Raw genomic sequence first — 15,938 nt, forward strand, 5'->3', positions numbered from 1 at the left:
CCTCCCGCGCCCGGGCAGCCCGGGACACGCTTCCGGCTCGTGTAAACGCACCAGGGGCTCGCCTGGCCGGGTCCCCGTCCGGGGCTCCAGCCACCAACACGCTGCTGCGCTGCGGGGGTTGCAAAGGCTGCAGGGAAGTTGACCCCCCCCCCCCCAGTACATACAAGTATTTCTCCGGATGCTCCCTGGTAAATATCTATTTACAAAACCTCAATGGAGGCTTGAGCTCGCCGACTGCTCCCGTTTTAACGCCGAGGCGATTGGTTTTTAAAAATCAAAGGGCGGGAGAGATGGACTTTGCAAAGCCTCGCGCAGCACAGGGAGACAGGGCTCAGTTGCAAAGTGGGGGGTTGCTCCTGGAGCAGCTAGATGCAGACAGACCCTGTGGTTCTCTCTGACTCTCTAGCTTCCAAACTGACTCATACAGCCAATGCTGCTTATAGGCATTAGACAGGATTGACCGAAATCCTGGCCTGAACAAAGGGTTAATGGAATGGGTGGCTGATAACGCTACAGTCCCAGTCTTAGGCAGCGCTCCTGCAAAGATTTATGCATGTGCTTAATTTTAATCCTGACAGCTATGGCAGTTGCCTGAAATATCTTTGGGAGATCTTACTGTATTGAGTATAGGTACCATGGACGGCCAGAGACAGTAAGTAATTTCATGGGGAAGGGTGACCAGAGCCCTCCAGGAACTAAGAACAGTGTGTGTGTGTGTGTGGGGGGGGGGGGTTGATTAGCCAAATTCACTCAGGTTGTAACACCTCCAGAGAGGTGCCACTACCTGGAGAGGCTGCATGGACTGATCCAAACTGGATTCTCCAGAGACCAACAGACAAAGAAAGGACGTTTGGATAAACAGCCTGAGTTTAAAGTGACTCAGGACCTTCTGTGCATGGGGTGTCTCAATCCTTCCTAGAACGGGTTGGAACTTGGAAGTCCTTCCATGGGTGAGGTCTGGGAAGCTTATTAGCAGGATCTGGAGTTCTTCTATTGTTTGAATGTTTTCTTTGTAATGCTTTCACCTTAAGAATAAATACACTTGCTTGGGCTGAGTGAACCTTATAACTAACTGTGGGCAATTAGAACTGTTCGCAGACTCTGAGGAGAGAGCAAAGTGCAGACACTGGCCAGGTTAGTGTACGCAGGGAACTGTGCAGCCTGGAAAAACCCAGGTCAGGAGAGAGGCAGGTTTCTGCCCAAGAGAGATGATGGCTGAGGAGCCAGGAGCCTAGAGCGGGTGCTCTTGCTGGAATGGACCATGGATCAGGAATACAAGTGCAGTTGCCCTGAACTGTGATGATTCCATCAAACTCAGTGGGTCTGTTCTGAACTTTGTGGGTCCACTCGTGTGCTTAAAGTTAATAACAAGAGTATAGGATTAGGCTTAAAATGCCTGTCTTGTACATTTCTGTTTTACTTCACAGCTGCACAACCAGCATCTGGATAAACTGTGAAATGCTAAAAACTGGTCATTGACTGAATCCCGATTAACGGAAGTGTTTAATTTGCAGCACAGCCTGAGAGAATTGTGAAGGATCCTATGTAGACGAGAACATGGCACAATCATTAATATGAATGTGGACGATGAGCTTTTCCTCGCCAGCCAATTCTGAATTTTAACAAATGAACAAGATCCAGTGTCTTGGAAGCGCGTGTTTCTGGATGATCAGAAGAGCAAGTTCCAGTCCCAATTTTTTCCCCAGTGCAAAGTATAATATAATGCAGCGTCCATGGACATAGTGTCCTTCCCAAGTGTCTCAGGGTATGTTGTAAACTACACATACTTTTATCGTCTTTCATCTTCCAGGGGGATTACAAAGATTAAAGCAAAACAGACAATTTTAAAAAAATGTAAGTAAAAGTAGTTTCTGGTCTCACCCCTCCCACTGTGTGTGGCTTTGACATCTCTTTTCCTCCCCCCCTTCGCTTCTTGTTTTTCTGTCCCCAGCTGCTCTGTGTAAACCCCACACAAATAAAAGGAGAATCTGACAAAGGCCCCAGTTCTGCACGTGGATCCCCACCGTGCTTATGCAGAACCCTGCTCGTTTCAGCAGGACTTCTCCCCTGGGCCAGGCAAAGAGGAGGAAGGAAGGGCTGTCTGATTTTTGATCTCCTGGCCCTTGCTGCTAAGCTTTGTATTCAGCTGGCCTCAGGGTGCCTAGGCAGCCAAATGGGCCCTGCAGTGCTGCCCAGGACAGAAGGAGATGAGAACACACTGCAACTGGAACTTGGATCCTGATTTCCGCCCACCCCATCAACCAGAGCTCAGATAGTGATCCCTTTCCCTCCCCTGACCTGCACACAGAACGTACACCCTAAATCTCCTCCTGATCTGCAGTGAGAATTCATATCCCAGTTCCCCTTCGGCTTGCACCCAGAACTTGGATTTTGATTCCTCCCAACTGGTTTGCAGATCCTCCCCTGAAACGTACATGCAGAACCCAGATCCAAATTACCTCTCACCTCATGACTTGCACAGAACCCAGATCCTAATCCCCACTCAGAATTTGGATATCAACCCTCCCCCCTCCTCTCTCTAATGCACCCAGAATTTAGGAAAGAGTGGGGTTGAGTGCGACAGCATCAGATCATGCAGCTGTACATATTAGGGACTGGGACATCATGGTGGTTCTAAGTCACATGAATTATTTTAAATGAATAAACAGTTTGCTTTGATTTATTAATCATCAAGGCTGAGGCATTGGCTGGCTTTTGGGTCTTGAGTAAGGATCTGAATTTGAGTAGCTGCCAGAGCTTGGGTGTCAGTCCTTCATTAAATATGGAAACCATATTGGTTCAGTTTATAGATCAGAGCAAAACCAAAATGATTTCCAACACATCTTCTGTAGTCAGTGTAATGCTAGCATATGGCAGAGACTATTGGGCAACAACAGCTGCTCTGCTATAAAAGAATGTAGGTGTTACAGATCTATATTGTTTGGGCATATAAAATATTTCACCTCTTTTCACCCCCATACATTTACCAAACCCAGCCAGAGCCATCTTGACACAACAGGTCACTGGCTATTTTGATCCTGAAATTCACCACCTGGCTCACAGCTGGGGACTGTGAGGAATCCTGGCTGAGCTCAGTCCTGGATCTTGTGCACTGACTCCTGCTGGAAGAGGCTGATACTTGAGGAGCTAAGAGTTTCCATTACAGTCACTTCTCTTATATCCGCCCTTTTAGCACCCACTGCTGGCAATGTCTGCAAACCAGTGCTGTGAGTTCCCTCACAGGTAGCACCGGGGCGGCTCCAGGCACCAGCACGCCAAGTGCGTGCCTGGGGCGGCAAGCCACAGGGGGCGCACTGCCGGTAGCCGCGAGGGCGGCAGGCAGGTTGCCTTCGGCGGCACGCCTGCTTGAGGTCCGCTGAAGCCAGGGGACCAGCGGACCTCCCGCAGGCATGACGCTGAATCCGCGGGACTGGGGACCTCCCACAGGCAAGCCGCCGAAGGCAGCCTGCCTGCCGTGCTTGGAGTGGCAAAATACCTAGAGCCGCCCCTGGGTGGCACTTTTACCGCATTTGCCATGTGGCCTCCTGCAGGAAAAGGATAGTGGTCCAGTAGCTGTCCCTCACTGCCTTCACACCAACTCCATCCCCATACAGCGCCTCTTGATGGGGGAGGCGGAGACAAGTAATTGTGAGCTTCCCTAGCTGCCGCCCTGCTCTGGGATCGGACCAGCAGCCTCTGCTGGCTACAGAATGTATGACAGAAAGCTAAGCCCAAATTCCTGAGCTGCCGGCTAGTCCAGGTGTGACTGGGAGCATCATGGGAGAGCAGCTAATAATCTCTTAAATTCACTGGAAAATTATTGGCAGTCCTGAAATTCTTATTGGATTCTGAGCTCTCAGGAAAACTTGCTTTGACATCAGAAGCCAAAACCGTGCCAATATGAACTTTCAGAGCACAGGGAATGAAGAAGCATGCACCATCCCTCTCATTTTAGATCATTAGATAGGCATTCACCATACGATACTTAAAGAGAGACGGAGGTTTTCAGTGTCACAGCATCATGGATGTCATGTAGCTGTGACTGGAGGGACTTTTTGCTACACTGACTGAGCACCAACATGGGGTTTCCCACAGATCGCATACAGCCAAAGAAGATGGCCGCATCTTGCAGAACTGCCAACCCCAAGCATTCAAAAATCATGAGTCATGTCCCAACCCATCATGAGATTGGCTCAAAATTCAGGAGATTTTAATAATAAATATTGGGTTCTTTTTATTTGTTTTCAGGTTTCTGAGTCTTTAAGGTTCACTCAGGTCACATTTCCCACTTTTTCCTCTATAATCCTGATCACTATAAACTTACTGCAAAAAAATAAATACAGCTGAGATTTTAATGTAATCATGTGACTGCAGAAGTGGGCCCTTTAGGAAACAAATCAAATATTGGTGAGTTGCAATAAAATCATAAGAGCTGATTACACTGGGTCTGCTGTGCAAAGTTAGATTTTCTGGTGCCTCCCTGCACAGATACATCAGGTTATATCAGGTTATATGCCATGGCTGGGCTGTAGAGTAACCATTACCCCAGGCTTCTGCAGGGAGCCGTGCACGCACCAGTGCCAGCCGCTGTGAAAGGCCAGTTGACAATGCCAGGGAGGGAGGCTGGGTGGTGGAATACAACCCCTGTTCTCAGACCTCTACTATGTCCACGGAGGCCTGGCTCTGCTTTTATAAATTGGGCCCAGCCAGCAACATGAGCAGAGGACATCACCTGGCGGTTCTCATTACTGCCTCACCAGCACTATGGCAACCGTGCCATGGAGATGGCAAATTGTGTAATAATTCTCAATGGGACACCCCACAGCCCTGCCAGGCCCCAAACCCAGCGATGGGCCCACAACCCCCTACCAGCCCCTCAAATCCACAACCCCCCACCAGGCCCCAAACCCACCCACAACCTCCTAACCCCCCACCACACTGAACCCACTCCCACAACACCCCAACCCCCCCCAGCCCCCCAAACAAACCCCTGAACCCACCCCCAGCCCTACAAACCCACCCCCAAACCCACCCTGGGGCCCACAACCCCCTGGCAGCCCCTCACACCCACAACCCCACCAGGCCCCAAACCCACCCACAACCTCCTAACCCCCACCACACTGAACCCACCTCCCAGCCCCACAACACCTCAACCCCACCACACATCCCCAACTCCTCCAGCCCTACAACCCCAACCCACAACCCCTGCCAAGCCCTCAAACCCACAACCCCCTACCAGGCACCCCCCTAACCCCACCCAACACCATCCCAACTCCCCCTCCCCCCGAACCCACAATGGCACACCAGCCCCCCAACCCCACAACTCCCCTCCAGCCCCTGAACCCATCCCCGGCCCTACAACCCCCGAAATCCACCCCGGGGGCCACAACGCCCCGACAGTCCCCCAAACCCACATCCGGCCCCATAACCTCCACCGGCCCCCCAACTTCCCGCTAGGCCCCAAACGCAGCCCCGGCTCCACAACTTCCCGCCAGGCCCGGCCGACTCCCAAACTCCAGCCCAGGCCCGAACCCATCCCCCTGCCCCCGGGCGGAAAGACTTTAAATGGAGGCCCTGCCCCTGCCTCAGCCCGGCGCCACTAGGCCTCAGTGGTTGCCATGGGCAACGAGCGTATCTCCTCCTTCCTGTATTGATTCGAATGGGGCGAGGGGGAGGAGGCTCCCGTGATGCACCGCGCGGGGAGGGGGCGGAGCCGCGGGGAGCGCAGGGGCCGGGCAGGAGCGGCCGCCATATTGGGGAGCGCTGAGGGCTGAGGCCGGCGGAGAGTGACAGGAGGAGGCGGAGCAGGAGCTGGGCTGGCTGGGTAGGTGCGGGGCTGCGTCCGGCTGCCTCCGGGGGGAGGCCTCGGGCCTTGGGGGGCGGAGGGGCCCCTACCGCGGGGCGCGGGCTCCAGGCCTGGGGGCGGGGGTGCAGGGCTCTTTGATCTGTGTGCTGGGGGGGGGGGGTAGCCCCAGGTTAGCCCCGCTCCCCACCTAAATCACGGTTCGGCCTGCGGGGAGCCCAGGGGTCACTTGAGCCAGTGCCCTGAGCTCCGGGGCCCCAGCAGTGTCCGTAAGGGAGGTGAAATGGGTGCAGTGGGGCCCCAGCAAACATGATGTGGGGGGGCCACACGTTTCTTTTCGGGGGCCTAGCCAGCCCCCCCCCCCCCTCGACCTGACTCTGGGCACCGTTTGGCTGGCAGATGTGCACAGGGCCTCCTTATTCAGGTTGGCTTTACACAGGTCTGCTCCAGCGGAGCTAATGCAGTGCCCTGTCGTACTTTGGGGATGATTTATTTAAGATTTAAAATTTACAGAAGTAGTTCTCATCTCTTTAAGGTAGGACTGTCAAGCAATTAAAAAAATTGTGATTAATCCTATCGTTAATAATAGAATACCATTTTTAAAAAAAAAAATTGGATGCTTTCTCCATTTTCAAATATTGATTTCTATTACAACACAATACAAAGTGTACAGTGTTCACTTTATATTTATTTTTATTACAAATATTTGTGCTGTAAAAAACAAAAGAAATAGTATTTTTCAGTTCACTTCATACAAGTACTGTAGTGCAATCTCTTTATCATAAAAGTTGAACTTACAAATGTAGAAATATGTACCCAAAAAATGCATTAAAAAATAAAACAATATAAAATGTTAGTCTACAAGTCCACTCAGTCCTACTTCTTGTTTAGCCAGTCACTCAGACAAACAAGTTTGTTTACATTTACAGGAGATAATGCTGCCCACTTCTTGTTTACAGTGTCACCTGAAAGTGAGAACAGGCATTCACATGGCACTGTTTTAGCCGGTGTTGCAAGATAATTACATGCCAGATGTGCTAAAGATTCATATGTCCCTTCATCTTCAGCCACCATTCCAGAGGACCTGATGACAGGTTCTACTCAATAACGATTCAAAGCAGTGCAGACTGACATGTTCACTTTCATCATGTTGAGTGCGATGCCACCAGCAGAAGGTTGATTTTCATTTTTGGTGGTTCAGGTTCTGTAGTTTCCGTATCACAGTGTTGCTCTTTTAAGACTTCTGAAAGTGTGCTCCACACCTCGTCCCTCTCAGATTTTGGAAAGCACTTCAGATTCTTAAACCTTAGGTCGAGTGCTGTAGCTATCTTTGGAAATCTCACATTGGTACCTTCTCTGCGTTTTGTCAAATCGGCGTGAAAGTGTTCTTAAAACGAACAGCATGTGCTGGGTCATCCTCCGAGACTACTATAACGTGAAATATATGGACAGAATGCGGGTAAAACAGAGCAGGATACATGCTATTCTTTCCCCCCACCCCCCGAGGAGTTCAGTCAAAATTTAATTAATGCTTTATTATTTTTTTTAACAAGCCTCATCAGCATGGAAGCATGTCCTGTGGAATGGTGGCCGAAGCATGAAGGGGCATATGAATGTTTATCATATCTGGCACATAAATACCTTGTAATACCGGCTACAAAAGTGCCATGCAAACATCTGTTCTCACTTTCAGGTGACATTGTAAATAAGCGGGCAGCATCATCTCCCTTAAGTGTAAACAAACTTGTTTGTCTTAGCAATTGGCTGAATAAGAAGTAGGACTAAGTGGACTTGTAGGCTCTGAAGTTTTACATTGTTTTATTTTGAGTGCCGCTATGTAACAAAAAAAAAAATCTACATTTGTAAGTTGCATTTTCACCATAACAGGATTGCACTACAGTACTTGTATGAGGTGAATTTCTTTTTTGTCATTTTTACAGTGCAAATATTTGTAATAAAAATAATATAAAGTGAGCACTGTACACTTTGTATTCTGTGTTGTAATTTAAATCAATATATTTGAAAATGTAGAAAAACATCCAAAATATGTAATACATTTCAATTGATATTCTATTGTTTAACAGTGTGATTAAAACTGCAATTAATCGCAATCAATTTTTGTAATCCCGATTTAATTTTTTTTTTTTTTTTTAGTTAATCACATGAGTTAACTGCAATTAATTGACAGCCCTACTTTAAGGTAATCAACAAGACTTTGGGCTATAATGTTGCAATATGTATCTGAATGTTTTCTTTAACTGCGCCTATTTCCTATACACATCCACTGCTTGTGAATGTGTTTTTGGAAGTGGTTTGGTGTCAATGATAGTCAAACCGAGTTTAAAAAGGGGCTGATTTTGACTAGTGCATCAACACTATTTTCAAACGTGGATCCTTCTGTATTGAGCCTGGGAGCCAAAAATCGTTTTCTTGCATTTTCAGCATCCTTTGTGAAATGAATTTGTCCAGGTGCTGGTGTGACAAGTGTCCCTGTTATGAAAAATAGCAACACATCTGGCACTGGCTGTCAGTTTAGTTGGCCATCTTGGCAGAAAGACCAAGACTGGACTGGGCTATTGGGGACTGAATTTGCTCCTTAGACCTAGCGATGGGGCAGTGTGAGGGAAACTTGTGCTACTGCTGCCTGTACTGTATCAGTTCTACAAATAGAGGGTTCTACTCTCCAAGAGTATCAAGCCAGCACCATTCAATAACACAAAACTGTTCCCTTTTTTATAGGGATGCTGTCAAAGTGAATAGGCTCAAAATTTAATCTTGCTTAAAAACAGCTGTTAAAAATTGTCACACTGGAATATCTATTAGTCTCCATAACAAGGGCAGCACACTTAAGGTATGTCTTCGCTAGCAACGTTAAAGCACTGCCGTGGCAGCGTTTTAACGTGGCTGTGTAGTTGCGGCACCAGTGCCGCGAGAGAGCTCTCCCACTGCTGTAAAAAACCCACCCCCGTGAGGGGAGTAGCTCCGAGCACTGCTGCACTGTCTACACTACCACTTTACAGCACTTTGCAGTATACAGGGGTGTGTGTTTTCACACCCCTGAGCGAGAAAGTTTCAGCGCTGTAAAGTGGCAGTGTAGACAAGGCCTTAGTGTGTTAGATTTGCTTGACTGCATGCATGTGTCTTCTGCTGTTCTCATTTCTACCCTAATCAGTCCTTGTGAACAATGGTTATGATCTTGAAATGTACTACAAGAATCCAGACAGGTCCTTGAGCGGATGTATGGTGCATCCATATTACTAAGGGAATGAAGTGTAGTATACGTACATCTAAACCAAAACAAAGCGAACAGACTTCTATTTTGAGGCCTCCCTACCCAGCCAATGTACCTCAACCCCACTTGGAAAGAGTCTCTGTTAGAAGCGAAAAGGGTAATTCAGTTTCTGTGGCCTCTTCAATCCTTGGTTTCATTGCCAAAACTGGTAACAATGGTGGTAATTGTGATGGTGATTTTCATGAGGTGAACACTTGTCAGCTGGGGACTAGACCCAAATTCAGTTCCCATAAACCACTGGAAGACAACAACAAGGTGTCATTAGCCCCTAGGCTGTATATAAACAAACAACCTAGAGGGAAAGGGCTCTATAGCTTTTCCAGACCTGAAGAAGAGCTCTGTGTAAGCTTGACAGCTTGCCTCTTTCACCCACCTGGTCTCTCTAGCTTATTGTCAGTCTCCTTACTAACCATTTTCCCCCTTTCATTTGTTTTAAGATTAGAATGTTTTTTTAGGAGGTGGTGCACAAGTTCTGTAATTCATAGGTCTAGAAATCCTAAACTCAGCTTCTTTTATTTTACAGTAGATGGAGAGTCTTCCTTTGGAATAGTCACTAAAACTAAATGAAACCTCTTCCCCAATCTTAACATTTTATTCTTTAAATTAATTTTACTTGATTTGTAGCTCTCTGAAGGCACTGTGCTCACTTTCCTGGGGAGAAGTGCTGAGTGTTATTGAAATGGTGTGTTTGATGCTAGCACAGTGCTTCATGCTTAAGAGTTCATCACTAATAGTAATTCCCATCCTGATAAGTTTCTCACATTTAAAAATTGTGTTTTATGTACAAATAGAATTTTGTGAAGTTGTGGGTTGGGGCTGCTGCATTTATATAAATGCTGTGATTTATTTTTCTTTATGGCTGGGACTGGATTGTATTCTAAGTAGTTAAAACATCAGGTGTGTTCTGTTTTTTTGATTTATTTATTTATTTTATGGCTTGCTTTTCAGCAAAATTCTACAAGAATTACAGACTTCATGCATTTTACAATTTTGGTTTAGATTTGCAGGTGTCTGGTAAGACTCAATTACAATACAGCAGACCTGTTTTCTTAGGATAGCACTGTTAACAGTTCCATGCACTTTTTCTCATAGAATCATAGAATATCAGGGTTGGAAGGGATCTCAGGAGGTCCAACCCCCTGCTCAAAGCAAGACCAATCCCCAACTAAATCATCACAGCCAGGGCTTTGTCAAGCCTGACCTTAAAAACCTCTAAGGAAGGAGATTCCACCACCTCCCTAGGGAACCCATTCCAGTGCTTCACCACCCTCCTAGTGAAATAGTGTTTCCTAATATCCAACCTAAACCACCCCCAATGCAACTTGAGACCATTACTCCTTGTTCTGTCATCTGCTACCACTGAGAACAGTCTAGATCCATCCTCTTTGGAACCCCCCTTCAGGTAGTTGAAAGCAGCTATCAAATCCCCCCTCACTCTTCTCTTCTGCAGACTAAACAATCCCAGTTCCCTCAGCCTGTCCTCATAAGTCATGTGCTCCAGCCCCCTAATCATTTTTGTTGTAGTGTGGTGCCCAAAACTGGACACAGTACTCCAGATGAGGCCTCACCAGTGCTGAATAGAGGGGAATGATCACATCCCTCGATCTGCTGGCAATGCCCCTACTTATACAGCCCCAAATGCCGTTAGTCTTCTTGGCAACAAGGGCACACTGTTGACTCATATCCATGAGGCATTAGAAAACAAAAAGTACAAAATATAATTGTCTGGATAAAAACTCTTATAGTGCCTTCATGGAGCTCATTTTTTACAGTATATGCATGTGAGTATTTGGGATAACAGTACAATTAGACACATGGGGCTTGTACATAAGACTGCATGTGGCAGCTGTGGCGTAAAAGAAACGTATATCGGCAGATTTCAATAAAGCAAGATAATGTAGTCCTGGAATGTACAGGCCAGGAGATAATGTTTCCTTCAAAACATGGCTTCTCTAGGATGCATGGTTATCCATGCAGTAACTGTTTTTTCCCTCAACCTCTGTCAAAGTGCTACTTGAATATTAATTCACACAACGAGCCAGATCCCCTTGGATAAATGGGATTGTACTGTATACAGTAGAACCGCAGAGTTACGAACACTTCAGGAATGGAGGTTGGTTGTAACTCTGAACAAAACATTATGGTCTTTTAACAGCTTAGAACATAAGAACGGCCATACTGGGTCAGAGCAAAGGTCCATCTAGCAGAGTATCCTGTCTTCCGACAGTGCCCAATGCCAGGTGCCCCAGAGGGAATGAACAGAACAGGTAATCATCAAGTGATCTATCCCGTCGCCTATTCCCAGCTTCTGGCAAACAGAGACATGGGGCACCATCCCTGCCCATCCTGGCTAATAGCTATTGATGGACCTGTCCTCCATGAAATTATCTAGTTCTTTTTTGAACCCTGTCATTGTCTTGGTCTTCAAAACATCTTCTGGCAAGGAGTTCCACGGGTTGACTGTGCGTTGTGTGAAAAAAGACTTCCTTTTGGTTGTTTTAAACCTGCTGCCTATTAGTTTCATTTGGTGTTATGAGAAGTAGTGAACAACATGTCCTTATCTACTTTCTCTACACCAGTCATGATTTTATAGACCTCTATCATATCGCCCCTTGGTCATCCCTTTTCCAAGCTGAAACGTCCCAGTCTTATTAATCTCTCCTCATACAGAAGCCGTTCCATACCCCTAATCATTTTTGTTGCCCTTTTCTGAGCCTTTTCCAAGTCCAATATATCTTTTTTGAGATGGGGCAACCACATCTGCATGCAGTATTCAAGGTGTGGGTGTACCATGGATTTATATAGAGGCAACATGATATTTTTTGTCTTATTATCCATCCCTTTCTTAATGATTCCCAACATTCTGTTCGCTTTTTTGACTGCTGCTGCACAGAACATTGACTTAATACAGCTTTGAAACTTTACAATGCGGAAGAAAACTGCTGCTTTTAACCATCTTAATTTAAATGAAAGAAGCACAGAAACAGTCCCTTTACCTTGTCAAATATATATTTTTTTAATTTTCCCTTTATTTTTTTATTAGTTTATGTTTAAGACTGTACAGTATTTGCAGGGTGGTGTGGTTTTTTTGGTCTCTGCTGCCTGATTGAGTACTTCCAGTTCCAAATGATGTGTGTGGTTGACCAGTCAGTTTGTAAGTCTGGTGTTGATAACTCTGCGTTTCTACTGTACAACAAAAACAAATTCTGTAGAGTTCGGTGGCCTATGACCAAACAAGAACCACATCATCAGTTTGTTTTTACTCATCTTGTGTCTTTACTCACAAAACTTTCATTTCCTTTATTCTGCCCAGTGGCTTATGCAAAATGTGTTTGCGTGGGAGGTATTTAAGTCCATTTCCTAATGGATAGGTGTCAATATCAGTAAAAAAACATTGCTGTGACGTTTGGCACCTCACCTCCTATGCTGGCAGTCTCAACAAGGCCAAGGATTGAAGGGACATAGAAACTGCACTATAGAGGTACAGTGCTGGAGCAGCACAAGAGATGCTTGGATTGGCGTTGCTCATATTGTATCTCTTTTATAGGACTTACCAGTCTGGCTGCATTTACTTATGACATGGGTGGAGAGGCATTTTTAGGTAGTGATGCTACTTAGCTGAGCTTAGTGAGGAGTCAGACAGGACCCCGAGGCTCTGTGCCGCTTTGATGAATGGGGGCTGTGAGACTTCAACGGAAAGTGAAGACGCTTGGCTAGTTCTTCAAGGTGTTTCCCCTTTCAGACCAGCATTGCTTTGATCTTTGCTGAGCTCAGCTTGAGCCAGCAGCTCATGATGTAAGAGCTGACTTCTCGTAGGCACTGCAATGTTTTAGTGGTGGTTCATTCATCAGCTGAGAATGAGATGTGTAGTTGTGTCATCTGCGTACTGTTGACAGCTGAGCCCACAGCATCTCGCTATCTCTTGTCAGTAAGAGGAGAGGGGGTGTCATGGATCTTGTGTGTAGAGCGGGAAGCCTGCCTCTGCACCCCGGCTGCGCCACTGACCAGGAGCCGCCAGAGTTAAATCTGCACCCCGATCCCCTGCCTCAGCCCTGAGCCCCGCAAACCTGGAACCCCTTCCTGCACCCCAAACACTGAGCCCCTCCTGCTCCCCAAACCCCTCAGCCCTGGCCACAGCCCAGAGCCCCCTCCCACACCCTGAACCCCTCATCCCCAGCTCTACTGAGTCGCAGGTATCAACAATTTTCTTCAACTGGGTCCCCAGAAAAAAAGTTTTAAAACCACTGCTTTAGAGTATCAATTATTAAGACACATAAGTGTAATGAGCCAATTTCAGATTTAAGACCGAATGATAAAAGAATATCTCCATTGACTAGTGTAAATCCAATATATTTTATTAGCAGAATTTCTCTTTTCTTATAAAACTTGGTTTAAACAATATGGAGCCAGTTTTCAGTTAAACATAATTTTGTACCTTTTATTACCGTATTTTCCGGCGTATAAGACGACTTTATATACTAAAAAACAACCCCCAAAAATCGGGGGTCGTCTTATACGCCGGGTATAAACAGCGGGCAGCCCAGAGCCCTCTGATTCCCGGCCGTGGCTGGGATTTAAAAGGCTCTGGGCTCCCCGCCGCAGCGGGCAGCCCAGAGCCCTCTGATTCCCGGCGGCGGCTGGGATTTAAAAGGCTCTGGGCTCCCCGCCGCAGCAGGCAGCCCAGAGCCCTCTGACTCTCGGCCGCGGCTGGGATTTAAAAGGCTCTGGGCTCCCCCGCAGAGGGGGCGGTCTTATTAGTATAGTATAAACCAAAACCTATGTTTTTTTAAAAAAAAAAGGTCGTCTTCGTCTTATACGCCTTATTATATATAAAAAAATAAAATTATTAAAATATTTTTTTAAAATCACACTGGTTGAGATCTTGTTGGCTGTATTTAGCTGACTTTTTATGTCCAGTTTCTAAAAATATAAGAGACAGGAGTCAATAATGACCTTATACAATCTACCACCACTCTTACTGACGTATGCAGTTTAGCCTATTTATTCCAGTTACCTTGCTATACCTTCTTTCATTTTGTTGTCTGGTCATAGTCTTGATTGTAGATAGCATTGTCTAGTGATTTAAAACATGGGATTGGGAGCCTGGAGACTTGAGTTGAACTCTGCTGTGCGTGACCTTGGGCAAATCACTTAACCTCTTTCTTACTCAGTTTTCTTCTCAGTAAAATATGGGAATCCTATTTTGTTGTAAAGTTCTTTGGGAGCTTCAGATGATATTTTGAATTTCTTTCTAATATTTTAGTATTAATCTTGAATAAAATTAAACACACTAATCCAAGCTGAGAGCAGCTTTTCTGATTTTTTTGAACTTTTAAAAAAGCTCAGTTTTAAACTTGATTTTGCTATAAAAATTCTTAGGATGTAAACTGCAAAACATGCTTCTCTTGAAAATTATAATCTGAAGAACAGTGCATGTTGGTGTATACTCTAGTGGGCTGGAGTATTTATTTTTACTAATTAAGCAACTGTTAACTTGTACCCAGGTTGACCGGCGCTGCATATGAAAAATAAGTATTAAATTCACTGGTGGCATTATTATAACTTTTTTTTTCTCTAGGCAAAAAAAAAGCATAAACTGGAGTTAAAACAGACAGCTTCAACTATTTGAGAAGGCTCTTTCTTAACTTTAAAATCTGACTGCAATTTCATCTTAACTTTCTGCAAGAAATATGTAATAATTTCTATAGTCAAAGACATTGAATTATGATCCTTTTTCATTAGTATGAAGATCACTTAAATTCTAGATCAAGAAAAAGAATATCCATGCATTAAAACGGTTTTCCAATGGTATTCTGAATGCCAGTTTAACTAGTTGACAAAATAACTACATTTGTTTGAATGCTGTTCTAATTACAGTAGAACTTCAGCGTTATGAACAACCTCCATTCCCAAGGTGTTCGTAATTCTGAACAAAACATTATGGTGGTTTTTTCAAAAGTTTACAACTGAACATTGACTTAATACAGCTTTTAAACTTTACTATGCAGAAGAAAAATGCTGCTTTCCCTTTATATTTTTAGTAGCTTACTTTTAACACAGTACTGTTTTTACTCCCCCCCCCCCCCCCCGCTGTCTGATTGTGTACTTGCGGTTCCAAATGGGATGTGTGGTTGACTAGTTTAGTTCGTAACTCTGGTGTTCGTATCTACTGTACATGCCTTGCTGCCTTGTGGAATATGTATCCTGACACGTGGGCTATATCTACCCTGGACTCTTTACTCCTGGGGGAATTCTGCGCTGCTGCATGTGTGCAGAATTCATGTCCCCTGCAGATTTCTTTGCTTCCCTGCAGAAAAATGACTTTCTGATGGAAGCAAAGGGAAGCTGCAAGAGCAGTCACGCACCACTCCCAAGCAGTGCACATACATTGTTTGTTTAAGGCACCCAGAGCATCCAGCGGAGAGGTAAATCACCATGTGGCTCCTACACTGAGCCAAGATCACCTGCTAGTCCCATCTGGGCTGGAGGCAGGAGAGGATGAGACTTTCTCTTCTCCTGTAAGAAGTTGCTGGGGCTATGTCAGATCCACCCCAGAAACCTCCACCAGCTGCAGGAAGCTCAGATCCTCCTGTTTCCTGTCCCTCTCACTCCTCAGCTGTGGGGGGAGGGGTCACTGTATGGGGAGCTGCTCCCCCATCCACCTAACCCCCGTGCATCCGGACCTCCCATACCTAGACAACCCTGCCAAGCCTCACCCGGTACATCCAGAACTCCCCTAGCCCTCTACACCTGAACCCCAGCCAGTGAAGCTCAACCCCTGCATCTGGAGCCCCCCTGCACCCAGGCTCCCCTTCCTCTGGCCTCCCACTCCTGCACCCAGAC

At 46.0% G+C, this 15,938-nt stretch overlaps 1 protein-coding gene across 5 annotated transcripts in view; it reads left to right on the forward strand.

Moving 5' to 3' along the window:
• The first annotated feature begins 5,669 nt into the window (after positions 1-5,669).
• FZR1 (fizzy and cell division cycle 20 related 1) overlaps positions 5,670-15,938 on the forward strand; it is a 35,669-nt gene continuing 25,400 nt past the window's right edge. Inside the window, exon 1 of one of the 5 annotated variants that reach the window (XM_039515865.1) lies at positions 5,670-5,824. The gene's annotated coding sequence lies outside the window, so the exon portion shown is untranslated. Of the gene's footprint in view, positions 5,825-7,957; positions 8,004-9,298; positions 9,438-15,938 lie in introns of those variants that run through there. The other 4 variants (XM_039515867.1, XM_039515868.1, XM_039515866.1 and 1 more) reach the window with 4 other exon arrangements.

The sequence above is a fragment of the Mauremys reevesii genome, linkage group 26 (genome assembly GCF_016161935.1).
Source record: "Mauremys reevesii isolate NIE-2019 linkage group 26, ASM1616193v1, whole genome shotgun sequence".
Taxonomy (NCBI): Eukaryota; Metazoa; Chordata; order Testudines; family Geoemydidae; genus Mauremys; species Mauremys reevesii.